Source organism: Peromyscus eremicus, chromosome 7 (assembly GCF_949786415.1).
Source record: "Peromyscus eremicus chromosome 7, PerEre_H2_v1, whole genome shotgun sequence".
NCBI classification, from domain to species: domain Eukaryota; kingdom Metazoa; phylum Chordata; class Mammalia; order Rodentia; family Cricetidae; genus Peromyscus; species Peromyscus eremicus.
In genome coordinates, this window is record NC_081422.1 from 31,259,691 (window position 1) to 31,274,566 (window position 14,876).

At 42.5% G+C, this 14,876-nt stretch overlaps 1 long non-coding RNA gene across 1 annotated transcript; it reads right to left on the reverse strand.

The window, feature by feature from the left end:
* Positions 1–10,505: 10,505 nt before the first annotated feature.
* Positions 10,506–12,334, reverse strand: LOC131914157 (uncharacterized). Its single transcript, XR_009380091.1, has 3 exons — positions 12,237–12,334; positions 11,228–11,536; positions 10,506–10,853 (listed from the first exon to the last, which is right to left on the reverse strand). It is a non-coding gene; the product is annotated as an uncharacterized LOC131914157 (long non-coding RNA).
* Positions 12,335–14,876: the final 2,542 nt, after the last annotated feature.

Consider the following 14,876-nt stretch of genomic DNA (forward strand, 5'->3'; position numbering starts at 1 on the left):
GAAATCTTTTTTTTTTTATTATTGTGCATGAGTATATAAGTGTTGGCACCAGGGCACCTATGGATGACAGACAACAACTTTGTGGAATTGGTTCTCTCCTTCTATGTTTCCATGGGTCCTGGAGATTGACCTCAGGACCTCAGGCTAGTGTGGAGGCATCTTTACCTTCTGAGCCATATGAACCATCTGTCTGCTTTCTAGTGCCTGGGTATTGGTAACTGTATTTCCTTAGTTCTGAGGGAGAAGAGTGAAGCCAGAGTGGAGAGTGCTAGCAAGGAATCCCTAGGAAGAAAACTGCTCATGTGGACCCAAGGAAGAAAGAGTAGACACGGACAAGAAAGGAAGTGGTGTGTGTGTGTGTGTGTGTGTGTGTGTGTGTGTGTGTGTGTGATATGTGCATAACAACAACTAAAGAAAAAGAGAGCATGAATTTGAAAGAGAACAAGGTAGGGTATGTGGGAAGGAGAAAAGGGAAGAGGGAAGTGATGTAATTTTAATCTCAAAAATAAATAAATTATTAAAAATAAACAGATGGTTCCCTTGCAGTCTATTGCTGGCCACCTCTCACCAGGGCTTAAGAAAGCAGGCAGGATTTTTTATATTTATTTATTTATTTAAATTTTATTTTATTTTTGTGTATGTGTGTTTTGCTTTCATGTACATTGTCTGTGCACCATGCACATACGGTGCCCACAGAAGCTTGAAGAGGGCATCAGATCTTCTGGGACTGCAGGCACAGACATGTATGATCTGCCATGTGGGTGCTGGGAATCAAACCCAGGTCGTATGGAAGAATAGCCAGTGCTCTTAACCCCTCAGCTATATCTACAGCCCAGAATGCAGGTGCCCAAGTCGGTTAAAAGTCAGAGCCCTAAGTTGGTCCAATTCTTTGTAGTCTACAGGATCTTATCTGTAGTATCTTCATCCCATCATCCCTGAGACATCCAGTCTACTGGCTCCTCCCACTGCCTCTTACTTATCAGGAAGTCTCTATAACTGTCAAGTGCATACACGGAATGATTGGATGGGGTGTGGCCCAACTTCCGCTTTCTCATGGGTTAGCTTAGTTTCATCATCCTTGAATTGGGAAGTTACTAAGCTGTACTCCCTAATTCTTTCAAACAGTTCCAGCACCTGGAAACAATGCACTCAAATATATGAGCCTATTGGGGCCATTTGTGTTCAAACTACTACAGTTAGAAAGTGTGTCTTCTCAATTCCTGTCATTATACAGTAGACTTTTAAAAATGACTTTAATCTAGAGAATTTATTTTTTTAATACTGTATGTTTTCTTTTTTGAATATACAGGTAATAATGACCACATTTTGGTTAAAAAGAAAACCTATCCTTTTATAAATACCTCAAATATATTTTCTTATGTTCACACAACTGGAAGATATAGTAGCAGTCATTCCGTACTTATTGTAAGTGATGACCAATAGTTTCCAAAGACTCTAATTACCAAAGTTCACAAAGAGGCAACAAATACTCATATATCTACTGTGTATATTGGTCTCGCCGCTAACATTACTACAATGAAAGAACAGATAGCCTCCTTGGTGAATTCTACTCATTTTTTTGGTAGAAATAACACCAATTTTATACAAATTTTCTCTGGGCTGGAGAGATTGCTTAGAGGACAAGAGTTCACATCCAAGCACCGTGTCAGGCAGTTGACAAATGCTCTAACTGCAGCTGGAAGGGATCTAGCACTCTCTACTAGCCTCCAAGAAGACTTGCACACACATATGTATACACACACACACACACACACACACACACACACACACACACAAACCAAAACACACATATTGAAAAGGAGTTATTTTTTCCTAACTCTTTTTATGGGGCCAGCGTTTTGAGAATAAAGACATTATAAAAAAGGAATCTGATTTGTGGCGTGGCTTCTGCTCTCTAGGACTTTAAACAACCTTCCTCTCACTACAATACTATTCTTAATTCCACTCAGCCACGTTTACAGTTCCTGACATCACAGCCCATCTATACATTACTCTTTCATACAAGTCCGTGGTTTTTCCTTCCTTGAGTAGATTGGAGTCCCTGAAGATGGACAATATTGTGAAACATTCTGAAAGGAGCAATTAGATTCTACAACCATAGAGCTCAGAACAGGCTTCTTGTCTGGAGAGATGAGTTTTAAATTCACCCACAGAGAAGTGGAGATGTTTGAAATGGGGCAAGGGAAGTCGCTAGACCACAAGCAAAATCAGCTTGTTTTATCCAGGCTAAAGAGGTTGAGGCTTAACCTTGGACTGTATCAATAGAAACCATCCCAAAATAACTTAATCAAAAGGCATGAGAAAAATATGTGGAATTAATCAGTGCGTTGTCAGAAGATTGAGAGAGAGAGAGAGAGAGACAGAGAGAGACAGAGAGAGACAGAGAGAGACAGAGAGAGAGAGAAAGGAGGAGGAGGAAGGAAGGAAGATCAAGAAAGGAAAACATACCTTGAATAAGTGCTGTGGTTTCCTTAATACAGCTTTGCTGTTGTTTCTGTTTACCTGAGTAAAATTGAATGGTCCCCACTTTGCACCTTTAAATTCTCTGTCATGTGAGTGGCTCCATCTGATATGGGGTCATTTTTAGTTCATTTTCTAGACCTAAATGTGTTATCTCCTGTCCACATACTGAAACTCTGAAGTAAGTTTGGTCCTTACTCTTATCTTATTGGAGTCCCCTTTCTCCAGCTTAATATTGTTTTATATGGATGGGCTGGGGAATCCACTATAGTCTATGTGTACCAGGCACTTGCAAGCCTGTGAGGTAAAGGTATCATGTCCTGGCCTTGACACTGGTGTTGTCTCTTGCCAACGTTATTTTCCTGGTCAACATCCTGGACTGGCTGGATTGGGAGAGGAAGCAGAACACCCACTCTGCAGAGCAGAGCCTAGCAGCACCAATAAATGGGCCACATTGTTCACAGCCCAGAACGTCACTCAGAGTGGGAAGCCAAGGGAAAGTCTCAGCTTCAGCTCCATCTCACATCCTGCTCAGAACACAGCTCCTGAACACCTGCTGGACACTGATGGCCCACCTCATCCCTCTTTCCTTTATTCCTTTCCCCAAACACATGGACTGGCTCCTGTTCCTGTTGCTCCCAGGAGTCCTCCTGGTTTTGTGTGAGTCTCATTTAATGGGTGAGTGTCAGGGCAGGGTTGCAAAGGGAGTGGGGCTCTGGGGTCTGGGAGTGCTGTCCTGAGCTTCCTGATTGGGAAGGGCAGGAACTATAAGGACAGCATTGGATCCAGGTCTCTGAGTACTCTGGCTGGCACAATCCCATATTCCACCTTGGAAGCTTTTCCTGGGGCCCCCGCTGTGCAGTAACTCCACCAGAATCTAGTTCTAGGGATGTAATAAGGAGGTTGTTTGATGGAGAGGGGGTGAAAATCATCATGGGAGCACAAGATTTCTCTCAGCTGAGGTGCAGATCATGGTAAGTAACTAAAGTAAGATCTCCCCTTTCCTTGTCCCCACTAGATCCCCAATCTTCTCTCTCAACCTTCCCCCTACCAGCAATGCCTTCCCCATCGTTCTGATACAATATCTATGCCTTGTAGGGGAAAATACTCTTTGCATTTCTTGTGATGAATATTTTGACAAGACCTGCAGAAAGAACATGGGAGTCTGTCGACCCAGATATCCTGACTTTGCATGCCAAACCAAAGAAGTATATTTTCAAACTCCAACTGGAGGTGAGGTGAAGGCAAGAGAAGGGGAGGGGTGGGAGGCTGACTTTATGGCTTGGCTAAAGGAGGAGAAGAATACTGCATCTGGAATCCTATCTGACCCATCAGCATAGGCATTGACTTAGCTGGTGGTCTTGGACATGTTCCTTCCATCCTGAGTTCAAGGTTCTAATCTATACAATGACCTGGTTTAATAGGTGGCCTCCAAATTCCCAACCTTTTCTTATCTTCAGTGACTAAAACTATCAGATGAGTCTGCTACATCTCTTCTGAGATAAGTGTATGCTTGTACTGGGTGTGGGGATAAGTCTTCTTGGGAAGAGACCTTCTTTCTGTGGAGGAGTTCTTAGTTTCCAGCTTGAAGGGGAGGGAGGGACAACTTGGCTGCATTTCCTCTCAGTGGTTTAACCTGCATATCTGTGTCACTGCCCTACTTTCCTCAGAATATCTGTACAAATACTCCACCTTGAGCTGCCCAAGAAGATGTATGGAGTATGTGCGCTTTGTCAAGATGGAGAAAAATATCTTCTCTTGCTGCAATGAAAGCTACTGTAACAGTTTCCCAGAAAAAAATGTCATCGTCCCAGTAAATAATTTGGCCTAAGTGTCTCCCTTGGTTTGTGGGGGCTTCCTGCTGGCCATATTCTGCCCGGTTCTTCCTGAACAAGCTTCAGTGTTTGGAAGTTCCTTCACTCCCATCCAACACCCACACAGTCTGCCAAGAGCCAAAGCACACCTGGCAAAACAGGGAAAAAGGTGGTGAACTTTGAAATGCAACCTGGGCCCTGTGAGATCCATCAGGCATCAGGATCTGTTATTCTGGTTGGGACCAAACCACAAGTTCAAGTGCGGGTGGACTGGCGATCATGCTGTGTGAGGATGCTTGTTACACCCCACATAGGTTATTAAAAATGTTGTAGTAAATAATGTGACTACATGCAGAGGAGGCATGGGCTGTTTCCACAGTAGACCAGATAAAAAGGAAAGGATTCTTGGCTGAAAGTGGACTGTCAAAGGTTCTCCAAATGTCTAGGATCCTAAATTCTCCTAGATCTGATACTGACTGGGTTGGGGAGCTCTTTTTATGAGGATTAAAGAATTTAAAGTCAGGAATAAAGTTTGAGGTGAAACCAACATAATGTTTACTGGCAAGTGTTACAGAATCTGAACAGAGAGTGGCATTTTTTTTTTATTAAAACATTTGTTATTCATTTTACATACCAATCATAGATCTCCCTCTTCCCTCCTTTTGTCCCTCCAGCTTTCCCACCTAGCCCCAATTCCCTCCGACAAGAAGGTAAGGCCTCCCATGAGGAGTCAGCAGAGCCTGGCATATTTAGTAGAGGCAGGTCCGAGGCCCTCCCCCTGCATCAAGGCTGTGCGAGGTATCCCACCATAGGTAGTGGACTCCAAAAAGACAGCTCATGCACCAGGGATGGATCTTGATCCTTCTGCCAGGGGGCCCCTTCAGTAGATCAAGCTACACAACTGTCTCACTTATGCTGAGGGCCTAGTCAAGTCCCATGAGGGCTCCACAGGTGTTGGTCTAAGTTGATGAGTTCCCACTAGTTTGGTTTGGTTGTCTCTGTAGGTTTCTCCATCATGATCTTGCTGCCCCTTGCTCATAGAATCCTTCTCTCTCTTTGACTGGACTCCTGGAGCTCAGCCTGGTGTCTGGGTGTGGATCTCTGCATCTGCTTCTATCAGTTACTGGAGAAAGGCTCTAGGGGCCTGAGTTTTAATTTGAGCTTGAGTAGTCCCTTCTTGATGATCTCATTGTTCTCCTATTGGACCTAAGGTGTTCATGCATTCTTAATGCAGGTCCTCTGCTTCTTTCCATAAGCTCAGGAGGAGCCACAGGGGAATCCTTGTCCTGGTACACAAGCACCGAAGCAGCTGTGATAGTGGCCCTTGTCTTGGCGCACAGGATGGAGCTCAGTCGAAAGTGAACGCTTAAGGTCCTGTCTTTTCCAGTTTGCCCTGGGAATGTCCAAGGCTTTCAAAGTTCTCATGATTCCATGGCTGCTTGCCACTATCACTAAGTATTGACTCTAGTTTATTCTCCGAGAAGTCAACTGCATCTTAACCTATTGTGTATCTCAGTGAGTAATCTCTTCTTGCAGAGAGCTGTGTGTCTTTCAGCTCTTGTGGCTTTTATAAAAACTTCCTTCTGCATTCCTGCTTAAATTCTGAGCTGGACAAAACAGGTGTGAATGCAGCCTTCCCCCACGGCTTCAAGCACACTGATTCACAAGAACTGGGGCCAAGATCATTAAAAAGTCCAGAAAAAGTTCAGACCATTTTAAAGATTTTTTTTTTCCTGATTGGACATTTGTTTGGCTTTTGTTAACCTCTGGCTCTTCCTCAGGTTTGTTTGTTTTCTGAGGAGTCACAGAATGGGGGGCTTCTGTCACTCTGAAAGCAACCTTTTTAAACAGGAAAGGAAGAGTCCAGAGTGCTAATTATTCCTAATACAGAATTTTTAGGAAGAAATCCTTCATGTATATGAATCATCTTTAAAACCCAGTGGTTTACTGTGTTTCTGGTGTTTTTACATCCGGGTTAATGATTTCAAAGACTCTTTTAAGTTCTCTGAAATTGTGAGGCTCCCAGAAAAGTCTAAGTCAGGACACACCCATCTTATAACAAACTGACCAGAAGTATGGAAGGTAGTGATGCCCTCAGCTGTGCACCTTGCTTTCTTTCTGAAGGTCTGTTTGTGTCTGTATCACCTGGGATGACCTTGATTCTCAGTGTCTGTCTTATCTGTTGAGAAGGGAGACAGCTTCCAAGTCCTCAAAACTACCTACCCAGCACTCCTCCACATCTTGAGCAGGACAGGACATTTTCCTGGCTTATTGTCCTGAGTGAAGTAACTGGTGACCCAGACTCTTCCCTTGTAAAGCACCCTTGGATTCTCTTTCTAGCTAAATAAATTACACCACCCTATCTAGTTCACAAACTGAGGACAGTCCCAGTGTAGGCACAAGAGTTCAGAGGACACATGGAAATGAGAGCAGAGGAGGAGGGCTAACCAGGGCCATCCATCTGGACCTGGCCTCAGCTTGGCCTGGCAGCCTTCTTTCCCTCACTCTCCTCTACTTCTGGGTCTACACTCCTCCTGTACTAACTACTGGTCCTCTCTGGACTCACTGTTTATGTATGTTAGTGCTTAGCCTATGTTTAGAACATTTTTGTTTCTCAGACTGATGGATTTTTACTTGTTCTTTGAGATAACTATCAATATTTTCTTGATGTTCACCCAATAGATCCAAGTAAACAGAGTAATGGTCTCGTCCAGGTTCCCAGAGTCAAATGTGTCATTTATTTATTATTTATTTATTTATTTATTATTATTATTATTAATTAATTAATTAATTTATGCATCCTGACTACAGTTCCCCCTCCCTCCTCTTCTCCAGTCCCCTCCCCCTGCCACTTCCACCTAAGTCCCCTCTTACTCTTCATCATTTCTTTATTTGAGAACTTAATTGTACTGAAGCATGATGACTCAACTTGATCATATTAACTACATGGTCTAATTTCCATAACCTACACACCTATACATTCCTTCTGCATTTTCTTGGAATCTTGCAGTTTCAGCTCCTCACATGTAGGTCTTTAATCCTTTCATTCATTTGCAATTTTTATTCATTTACAAGTGGAAATACAGGTTTGTGTGTGTGTGTGTGTGTGTGTGTGTGTGTGTTACTCTTTATTGAAGATACTGTCTTTTCTCTTTTTGCTCTTCTTTTTCTTTGTTTTCTCCTGTGTATGAGGTATGTGAGTGTGCATGCCTGTGTGTGTGTGTGTGTGTGTGTGTGTGTGTGTATACATGTGGAGGCTCAAGGCTGACTTTCAGAATCTTCCTCAATTACTCTCCACCTTGTTAATTGAGATAGGATCTCTCAATTGAGCGTGGAGTTGCTGACACACTCCTAGTCAAGCTGGCCTGCTTGTCCTGGATTCTCAGTGTCCACCTTCTGAGCTCGGCCTGGAATATCAACATTTCCACAGGTGCTGGGGTCTGCACTCAGCCCTCAGGGCTGTGCTGCAGGTGCTTTCTCCGCTGAGCCCTCCCCTCAGGTCTCCACTTGTCTTTCCTGCTGCTGTTGCATCAGTTTTCTGCCAGATGGATTGCTTCCACCTCAGGTCTGGTTTAAGGCAAGAACGCCCATGCAGCCTTCGGTTTCTTTCTGCTGATGATAATGCTAACTGTGGGCTTACTTTCATAGATGGCTCTTATTATGTTGAACAGCTTCCCTTTTATACCTAAACTGTTGAGAGATATTCACCAAGAAAGAACAGTTAACTTAGTTGAATGTACCAGTTGATTTTTATATTTTAGTCTGCTAGTGTGACATACCACATTGATTGACATGCACATATTGAATTAGTCTTACATGCTAGGGATAAATACCATGCATTCACGATGGACTATCTTTTGGATGCATTGGTGAATTAATCTCCTAATGATCTGACTAAGTATAATCATTTAAAGGGAAAATGAAGGGACTAGCAGCCAGCTCAGCAGTTAACAGTGCTTGGTCTCTTCAGAGGACCAGTGTCCAGTTCCCGGCACACACAATTGTTTGGCTAACAACTGCCTGTAACTTCAGCTCCAGTGGACCTGACACCCTCTCCTGGCCCCCTCAGGCATTCATATATACATGGCATATAGACACATCCATATTCACATCCATTAAAAAAAACCTTATTTTTTTTAAAAAGGAAAATTAAAGTGTCTAGTTATCACTGGAGTTTCCCAGAGGCTGTGGAGGAGCCAGTAATATTCATCCTTTGTTTTATGTTGGAGATTATTCTTCTATGAAATATTCAAAGAATAAAGAAAAACATTATTTAAGAATATTACCTTATAAATCCAGAGAAGATCGTATATTAAAAAAAATCACCACTCTTCCTGCTTCCTTACTACAGACAGTCCGTCCTTAAAATCAGACGTGAACATTAAAAACAACAAGAAGTTCCTGTTATGGAAAAGTACAGTGAGTTTTCTCCATTTGACTAGCCTACTTTAGCTGGACCATTATATAATGTGCTTAAAACAACAACAATGTATCTGAACCCCTTCTTGTGTTCTGCATCCTAAAACGATGCTCCTCCCACCCCTGCCTTCAGCAGACATTGCAACAATCCTCGGGTTTAGTATTTGTGACTCACTGATACTAGGGTTTAATCACAGCGACACAAAAGCAGCACAGCCATCTACCTGAAACTTAGGGAAGTTTCGGAACCGAGCAGAACTTAGAGAAGAGTGCAGAACTCAGAGATCTTAACTTCAGACAGGAATCTTGCCATTTTGCACCATCTTGCCAATGGACCACAGCCACGCCCCAAATATGTGCCAGCAGGTGGCAGCACACTTCACTGATGCTGCCATCTACAGGAATAAGTTTTTTTAAATTTTATTTTATAATTTAATTTTACATATCAGCCACGGATTCCCTTGTTCTCCCCCCCCCCCCCCGCCTTCCCCCAACCCACCCCCCCTTTCCATCTCCTCCAGGGCAAAGACTCCCCTGAGGATTGAGTTCAACCTGGTAGCTTCAGTCCAGGCAGGTCCAGTCCCGTCCTCTCAGGCTGAACCAAGTGTCCCTGTAAAAGCCCCAGGTTCCAAACAGCCAACTCATGCACTGAGTACAGGACCCGGTGCTAGAAACCCAATCCAATGACTGAGGGAACCAGATGCAGAGATCCATGGACAGGCCCCAAGTAGAGCTCCAGGAGTCCAGTTGGCGAGAAAGAGGAGGGTTTGTATGAGTGAGAATTGTTGAGGCCAAGGTTGGATAAAGCACAGGGACAAATGAAATGGCCAAACAAATGGAAACACATAAACTAGGAATAAGTTTTAAAGCAAGAGAAGGTTGGCTGGCATGGAATGTTGTTGAGCAGAACATCCCTACTTGCTAGGCAAATGTTTCCTATCCTACTAAGGTAAAGCTAGAAAGCACAAGATGGATTATATAACTTTTAACCATTTACAGTTTGTGAAAATTATATACATACATGATTCTAATCGACCTGAAAATGTAAATCAAAAGCTGATGGAATTAAAGTGCAAAATGTGTAGTTCAACTATGGTTGGAGACATCCATACATCACCCTCAAGTGTGTATAGAGCAGTTACACAAAAGGTAATCAGGTAAACAAGATTCATAACACTCTAAGTCAGGCCTGATGGCACAGTCCTGTAAAGTTACTACCTGGGAGGACCAGGCAGGAGAACTAAAAGTTCAAAACCTGCCTGGGCTACAGAGAGAGCTCAATGCCTTCCTGGGACACTAAGTGAAACTATCTCAAAATAAAAAGTTGAAAGAACCAAGATTACACAGAGAAACCCTGTCTCAAAAAATAAAAAAAAAAAGAAAAGAAAAAAGTTAAAAGAAGGTAGCAGACACAGCTCAGCAGTGAAGTAGTCACCTAGCATTCACGAGGCCCAGGTTCAATCCATATTACTGAAAACAAGAGATCGTAAATGGACCTAACAGATGATGCTTCATCCAATATCAGAAGAATGTGTGTTCTTCTCTGGTACATAGGACTATACATAAACTGTTCCTTTAATATCTTCTCTGTACTTCTCATCTCCTTAGGAGATCACAGAGTACTCTATATGCCTGGGAACAGAAGTTACGGTGAATTGTTTGCTGTCTGTTCATTAGCTGCCTCCTCCTTCTCATAGTGTAAGGTATTTTATGCACTTACATCGATGATGATATCTCTTTTTCAGGTTGTAAAAGTATTGATTAAGTTCAAGTCTCAACTCTATCCATGCTAATTGTAGGCAAAATACCAAGGATAAGAAGTGGACTGTGTCATCCTTAAGACTGATACCAAAGAGCTTTAGACCTTGGGTTCTGTGACTCCTGCATGTCTGATGCTTGGAGAAGCCTTTAGTAGAGAATAAAACTAAAACAAGCAAGGGGATCAGGCAGGAGATTTGAGGGAAGCAAGGAGACAATGTAAATGTACCCCACTCTAAGACATTATAACTGATGACTTGAGATCATTGCAAAAGTCCCCAAATTACAGCAGCTTGTCAGCACTCTGCACAATCACCACAGAAAGCCTCACTATATTCACAGTTTGCATGCATTTGGACTCCACATGCTGTGTGTCAGCCACTGGAAGAGAAAAGCAGAAACAAGTTGTCACTGTGTTAGCTCGAGATCCAAGTTTGAGTAACCGAGAATATATTAAATGAGACTATTTCTTCCATAGGAATTACCAGTCCTACACTGGCAGTCCTGCCATGTGTTCTAACTGTATTTAGCAAGATCCCTTCTCCCAGAAGTTTTATACTCCTGGTGCTGAGCTTGAGGTTATAGAACAGTCGTTCTCAACCTTCCTAATGCTGGGACCCTTGAATACAGTTCCTCACATTGTGGTGACCCCCAACCATAAAATTATCTTCATTGATGCTTTATAACTGTAATTTTGCTACTGTTATGAATGATAACGTAAATATCTGATACGTAGGGTATCTGATGTGCAATACCAAAGAGTTTTTGACACCCAGACTGAGAACACTGTTCTGGGAGGTGATACACACAGTAGCCCATCCTTCTCACGCAGACAGGCACAAAGCACATGCTGAAATCTTCTTGATGGGCTCCAGTTTCTGTGGTAAGCACCAGGTAGGTGAAGATCCCTATCAATTCTTCTGTCAAGGACCAGGTACCTTGGAATGTGAGGTGGTTAAAATGCACTGTGGCAGATGTTCAGAGATGGGCACAGCAGCAAGACAGGAAGCATAGAGGGGAGCCATGTAGACCAGGAGTAGGTTTTCAGGACATCTGAGTCTGAGCTGAGATCAAAGTTAGATCAGCATTAGAATAGTGGAGGAGGACAGAGTGTGAGGAGTGGCATGTTTAGGCCCAGCGATTTAGACCCTTTGCACCCTGAAGAAATAGTTGTGGCTGTGGAAACTCATAAAGAGATCATGAATAAAATGGTGGGAAACATCTCCTATGAACTCAATATTTTCTTCTCATTAGAATTATCAGATCTGTGCAGGAGAGATGGCTTAGTGCTTAAGTGCACTCACTGCTCTTTCAGAAGATACAGGTTCAGTTCCCAGAACCCAGTTCCCAGAACCCACTTGTCAGCTCATAATCATCTGTAACTTCAGTTCCATAGTATCTCATGCCTTCTTTTGGCCTCTTTAACACCAGGCATGCATGTGGTACAGATACATATATGCAGGCAAACCCACATGTATACACAAAAAATAAAAAAGAATTGTCTAACAAAGATCATTATGGAGGGAGGGCCAGAGCCTCAAACATGGTCCTCATTTGTATATATATATATATTGAGACAGGGTTTCTCTGTGTAGCTTTGTGCCTTTCCTCACAGAGATCTGCCTGTCTCTGCCTCCGGAGTGCTGGGATTAAAGGCATGTGCCACTACCGACCGACCTCATTTGCATTTTTTAAGGGAAGGTAGGTTGACTTCTGAACAAGGGGAATTCCAACAACTTTCACTGGATCAATGAGTACACTTACAGTTTTGTGGTTCAATCAAGACTCTATGGATCATACAAGTCTATGCACACAAATTTTGTTTCTCCTTCTTCTTCTTCTTCTTCTTCTTCTTCTTCTTCTTCTTCTTCTTCTTCTTCTTCTTCTTCTTCTTCTTCTTCTGCTCCTCCTCCTCCTCCTCCTCCTCCTCCTCCTCCTCCTCCTTCTCCTCCTTCTTCTTCTCCTTCTTCTTCTTTTTTTTTTTTTTTTTTTTTTTTGGAGACAGGGTTTCTCTGTATAGCCCTGGCTATCCTGGATCTTGCTCTGGAGACCAGGCTGGCCTCGAACTCACAGAGATTTGCCTGGTTCTGCCTCCCCAGTGCGGGGATTAAAGGCGTTCGCCGCCACCACCACCCAGCAAGATTTTGTTTCTAAAGGCACTGCAATATCTACACAGAGGGAAGGCTAAAAGAAAAAAATGAGACTGTGTTCAAAGGAGAAAGAAAACATTACTGTCACACTCCAAAGAGAGCAGAGACTCAAAAAATTTACCTTAGAGACACATTCCAAGCTACAGACAAAGAAGAGGAATCACAGAGGGTTATGCAATTCTCACCTACAAGTGACAAGGTATCAACAGACTGGCTGGCAGAAGTACTAACACTCTGTGTAGAGCCACCAGCCCCAGGATTATCTTGTGGTTTACTACAGTGACCACATGTAGAATGGAGAGCACAGAACATCCCTTATACTTCCAGAACCTGAGCTAAATGTCCAAGAATGATAAAAGAGACAGTCCCCTCAGGTTGAACAGGAGTTTCTTATTATTCACTTCCCTGTTAAATCATAGTTTAGGGAGTAGAAAGTTCAGTGTCTGACATTTTCAGTGGCAGATAAGATTTGGGAAGGATCCAGGAAAATAAAAAGATGGAAGAGATATCAAATAGCCAGGGATGGAAGTTCCCCTTATATACATTGGATTGTGTTCTTCATAATTTCACTTTGAAGCATAGGCCTAAGAGCATGGAAGAATGAAGGTCCTGCTTAAAAACACACCGAGATTTACCCTCAGATGATAATTTAACTATTATCAAACCAACCTCCAAACATTTGTCCATTCCTATGCAGAGCAGAAGGAGACCCTCTCTCAGTAGGTTCCCCACTGGGCATCAGCTGACTCTTGAAGCAAGTTGTGTTAGAGATGAGGGAGTCCTTGAGTTAGATGACTGTAGTTTGCTGGCTGCTAAGATCATCCCCCAGTTATTATATAATATACTCAGGCAAAGGAATTGGGCAAGAACTACAAGAATGGTCAGAAGCATACCCTTCGATACTGTCAACACTTTTCCATGACATTTTTCTCTCTCACATCAAGACTGCTGGCTTTATTTAGTTCAATCCCAATTTCAAAACTTTATTGACACTACATAAAATCAATACCTCACTGCTTTAGGCTGGGTATAACCTCTAGAAGAAATATGTGTATCAAGCCTCTTCAGAAAATAGAATGACCCCAAGGAAATCAATGAGGGTCAAAGAGTCAGATGCACTCCAGGGAACTCTGGTAGTTGACTAGACATACCATTGTGTTCTTTCTTGGTATGGTGGGCGTCAATTGAGCCATGGAGATGGTCAAGATTAAAGAATGGAAGACAATGTTCTCACAAGATCCCTTTCACCGAAGCCTAAGCAGGAGGTGGAAATTATAGCAACTGGTACACGCTATGACCATTAGAGGCCACAGAATTATTTGTCTTACAAATGTGCCCCTTGCTACCTGGAGAAATGATAGAATCAGATTCTGTTCTCTCATCAGGGCTCTCAGAAGCAGGTTTTCTCTGTCTCCACCTCCCTTCCCAACCCTCTCTCTTTAAAGACAGAGTCTCACTGTAGCACAAACTGATCTATACTTTCTGATGTAGTCCAAGCTGGCTTAGAACTCATAGAAATCTTTCTGCCTCAGCCTCCCAAGTATTGGATATGCAAACATGGTCCACACACTAAGCTGGAAACAGAACCATTTCTTTCTATTAGACAGCCATTCTCAAGCCCAATTATAAATATATCAATATAGTTTTTTACCTCAACTATTACATTTCTTACTTTGTTCTAAGAATTTGAGATTATGTTGATCCCAGAGTGTAGTCCAGGAATGAGGTTAGGAATTTCACACATCAGTGATCCTTTGGTGACTCTGTGATTGGCATCAACTTCCTTTATCCTCATTTCCTTCTGTACCCCAATTCTGTCAAATCCTGAGGTGGTTTCTGTCATTCTCCATCTGCATTCATATCTATGCTTATATTATTCCTATGAAGAGAATTAGATAGTCCAATACACACCTATTGATCTGATGTCCCCAAAGCTCAGATACCACTGTGGATGATTAACATGTGATCTACCATTTTTAACATGAAGGACCACAAAGGAAGCATGATGATGAGCAGATCTCCAAAGCTAAATCTTGTTCACCACCTATTCTAGGGTGAAACTGACCCAATGCCACCAACTTGCCAACTTACAACAGATTCAAGTAATCTTGGAAATTATGCTATCAAGGACTCTTGATCAGTATTTTTTAAAAAAGGATGTAGGAGATACTGTGCATCATTGGTGCTTGATCAGATTTGCTGACATGTAGTCATACTATTGGACTATCAGCTTTTGCACATTTTTACTATTGTA